Below are 4515 nucleotides of genomic sequence, written 5' to 3' on the forward strand. Positions count from 1 at the left end.
TGCGGGGACCGTGGTCTTTCTGCGGCTGGGGCTGCAGGGTGGGGATGTGGAAGGGGAGCAGGGGCACCCGAATCCGTAGCGGGCAGCTGTCGTCCTCTGGCTGCCCTGGTGGGTGGCTTGCCTGGTACAGCACCCTCCCCCACTTTTACCTAAATAAATTCAAGTCCTTTTAATAGTGTAAGGTGCTCCCCAAACTACTTTTTATGTGTTTTTGAGATAAAGACACCTGTTCCTAGAAGCGAAGCGTTCACAAATGATGTGGAGTGCAGTCAGGCCAAGGTTCTGCTGCGGGGCATCAGGTGAGCCCAGCAGCATCTCCGGGGAGCCTGTTAAGGCAGGAGCGCTGCCCTCACCCCCAGGGTGGGATTCAGCTGGGCTGGTTTGGGGGCGGAGAACTGTGCTTGGAACAGGTTCGCAGGGGAGATTGCCGCTGGGCTGGTTCTGGGAATGCACTTGGAGAACACTAAGTATGTTTCTCTGATGTGCTAACCTTTTATCTTGGTTTAACAATTTGTAGGAAATCATTAAAGCCAGTGTTTGTGGGTCAGGAGGGCTGGGGTGCCAAGAAAGGTTGAAGTGGCCTCTGGATTCTCCTTGGTACCAAGAGACTTCTATTTGGTTGCCAGGACAACCGGTAAGGCCTTGCTGTCACCATGGCCCTGGGCTGCCTGATCACTGAGGTGCCCTTGAACCCCCTCCCTGAGCATGTTGTGTGTGGCTGGTGGCTGAGGTGGGCGGTGACTGCAGATACCCCAGCTGCCACCATGTCCGCAGGTGAACACAAAGATAGAGAGGGTAGGCTTTTACCAGAACTGAACCTCCTGCCCCAATCTCCAGCCCCTGCACAATGGGCGTGGCCCCCACCCCAGCTTCAGCAGCCCTCAGTGTTCAGATGCTCACCCCTGCCACCTTCCCTGGGCCCCAACCTGGTTCTCAACCACGTGCAAGGCGGCTGAAGGAGTGGAGTGGGTCGGAACCTCCACCTGCCCCAGCCAATGAAGGCCTGCAAAGGGCCCCCCAGGAGGTAAAGCAAGGACAGGGCTTGGGGCCACAGAGCCATGCCTCCAGGCACTCAACCCTGGCAAGGAGACAGCGATGGCTGAGTTCTCCAGCCGTCTGTTGTTATGTTCCTGTAAGGCCTGAACTGTGTGTCTCTTTCTTGGAGTGAAACCAACAGCTGCCCACACGATTTCTCTGCAGGCCTCGGGGCCTTCCATAGGTGGCTTTACCCCTCCAGGCTTCAACCCAATGGACCTTGCAACTCTCCTAAAATCAGGGGCCCTGGGAGAACCTGAGACTCTATTATCCCCCTCCCCACCCCCTCCCTGTCAGGGCACTGGGACCACTTGGAAAGGGAGAGGCTCCACTTGACATTCCTGAACTGCCATTGGGTCCCCGCCAGGCTTCAGCCTTAGGCAAGGGGAGGGGAGAGCTAACCAAAAGGCAGGAGAGGGTGGTCTGGGCAGCTGGAGCATTTTGCGGGGAGGGTGCCTGCTTGGGGTTGAGCCCCTCCAACCCGCAACTGGCCCCTGGCCCAGAGCTTCTCCCGGGACTGTGAGCTGACACACAGGCCTCTCGTGGGACCCACTCAAGTCTCCACCCCCCGTGGAACCACTAGCCAAGGTCGTGGAGCCAAGTGATGCTTGTGCAGGCCAGCGAGGCTCAGGCAAGAGGCAGAAGTGCAGCAAGAAATAGCCCAGTTTGGGGAAGCTTGAGGGGAAAGTTCTGGGCCTACCAGAAAGAGCAGCCCTAAAGCCCAAGCCTGGGTTCTGCAAGTTTTATAACTTGACTTTGAGTGAAAGCTCACCACATGATGGGCTTGGTTAGTAGGCCCTGGACACAGCTCTTCACCGTGTGAAGGGGCCCGGAGCACAGAATGACAGAAGAGCGGTGGCCTGACCAGCCACGACAGTCCCTTCCCAGAGGCATCACTGCGGCGCGTGGCGGGCCTCCCCGAAGTGCCCCTTGGTACAAGGCAGCTGCTCGGAAGTGGCCAAGAAGCAAATGAAAGGATGCTCGAGGGCATTAGGCATCGGAAAAATGCACCTCGAAACCACGGTGAGCGATCACCCCACAGCCATTAGGATGGCGGTGATCCAGAAACACCCACGTGACACATGTGGGCGAGGATGTGGCGAAACCGGAACCAGAGTGCGCTGCTAGCAGGACCGTAAGATGGCACACCCTCCACGGAAGACGGTCTGGAGTTTTCCTCAGAAAACTGAAGACAGAACGGTGGCCTGTCACCCGGCAAACCCACCTCTCAGTGAATATCCGAAGGGACTGAGAGCAGGGCCTCGAAGAAATCACCGCACTCCCGTGTCCGTCGTGGCATGGTCCACGCTAGGCCACAGGTGGAAGCAGTGCGCGTGTCCAACAGGGGATGGGTGGGTAAAGAAAGCATGGCTCATACAGACCATGGCAGGAAGTTCAGATGCTAAATTGTGCTTTTTACCCCAATAAGATAAATGGAAAAGGGGTGGGGGAGGGGCTGCAAAGGGCATGTGGTCTAATCTTCCCAACTCACAGAGGGGCAAACTGAGGCCCCGACAGGAGCCTAGCTGTTGCCCAGGTACCCAGTCCCAGCAACATCCCATCAGGATGCACTTTGCAGATGGGAAAATACGACATGGCAGGGCACAGAGGAAAGCCCCCTCAAGGGTTTGGGCTCGTGGCCGTGGTTGTTGCCCGCCTTTAAGAGGTGACCCCATATGCCGGCAGCACTTAGTCATCTAGACAATTCAGGTAAGAGGACCAACCCCTGTCCTGCTGATGTCAGTTAACCCTGCTCTCCCAACTCTGAGAACCAAAGCTCTGAGCCCCTCCCTCCAGAGAGCCCCCACCCCAGTCCGCTACCCCCAGAAGCCTGAAGAATGGCAGTGAGGGCAGATGTAAGTGGGTAAAAACGTGGGGAACAGACATGAGGAAAATCCAGCGCGGCCTCTGCCTGAGACTCGGTTTCTACATCTCTGAGAAACAGGGAAGGGCCTAATCCCATGTCAGGCCTGAGAGCGGTGTTCAGCGGAAGGGGTCCTGGATCTGAGCTCTGGAGCTGGGATCCTGCATTCCCATGCCAGCCCACGTGACCTCTCAGTGCCTCGGGGCATAGAGCTGCACAATGGAGAAACAGAATGGCTCTGAGGTTTAAGTGCATTGGTTTGCTTCAAGGGCATGGCTTGTTTAAAGGCCCTGGGGCCAATGGCGGTGCACAGATATCAGCCACCATTGGGAGGTTCTGAAGCCAGATCTTGAGTCCCTGGGTCCCGGACAAGCACCTCACCTGAGTATCTCCTCTCCGTATCTCCGCTGTTGTGTGCCCACCACAGCCCCATGGGCCTGACGAGCAATCCTTTCCCGGGGGCAGGGCAAACAAGTCTGGGCTGTGGGACACTCTGTCCTGGCTCCTGAAACATGGCCTGCTGTCTCCTTGGCCCTGGGGGTGGCTCATCCAGAGGCAGGGAAGATTCGAGGCCTAGGCCTTCATGCTCTTTCTCCCCCAGCTGACCCAGGACTGACAAAGGGAAGGGCAGAAAGAGGCAGGTATGCAGGCGAGGGTGTTGGGGTAACCCTGTGTAACGTGGCCACACACGTCCTCCCCTGACCCCCCTCACTGATTTCTGTGCTCCACATAGCACCCGGGGGACGAGGGTGGACGTCCCTCAGAGACCTGACCAGCGGGCGTCTGAGAGGCGGGGGAGGGAGGAAATTCAAGTCACAGATGGGAGGGGGAGCGGGGAGGAGAGGCAGTGGGGGAAGAGAGGGGGCATCTGTGAGGCAGTAGACAAAAGCAAAAAGGCTACTGGCTGGAGAGAGGGATAGGGTTGGGTGGCCTTGACAGAGGCCCAGCCGGCTCACAGTCAGCCTGAGGCCTCAGGCCAGTAGGGACCCCCTCACCAGCCCCAGGGCACATTGACTCAGAAGTTGCTCTGCTCCCCTCCTCCCCGAGACCCCCACGGGCTTTGACCACAGCCCTACAGGTGGGGTGGGGGGATCTGGCATCACAAGATACCACCGCAGGTCCACCCCGGGACTCCTGGCCCTTGCTAAGAATCTGTCGGTGAGCAGGCCTGGGAAGGCCAGAGCCACCACATCTATCCCTGCCCGTGCCGCTGGCAGACATCGCCAGTAAATCCTGCCACCGTCCGGCTCTCGCTAGGCAGCCTCCTGGTTTTGACTCTGAACTCCAACCTCCCGTTAGACGGACACAGGGAGACCAGCAGGGGATCTGCCCAAGGTGCCCCCAAAACAGCGTGAGAGGCAGGCTCAGCACCCCTGCTCCCCCCTCAGCGGGCCCCTCCGCAGAGGAGAGGAAGCCAGGCTCGGCCCTGCTAACCCACATCCCTGAGGACCGCCGGAGAGGCCTCGAGGGGTGCTCCCCACAGCAATCCCTGCAGGATTTGGGCCTAATCCCAAGCACGAGGGCTGGCTGGGGAAGGATTTGGTTTCATTCCTTCAGCTGCCCAAGCCTTGGCCCGAACCCCAGGGCGCAGGAGTGAAGGCGCGTGGCTGCCCAGC

Source organism: Mustela erminea, chromosome 9, assembly GCF_009829155.1.
Source record: "Mustela erminea isolate mMusErm1 chromosome 9, mMusErm1.Pri, whole genome shotgun sequence".
NCBI lineage: Eukaryota > Metazoa > Chordata > Mammalia > Carnivora > Mustelidae > Mustela > Mustela erminea.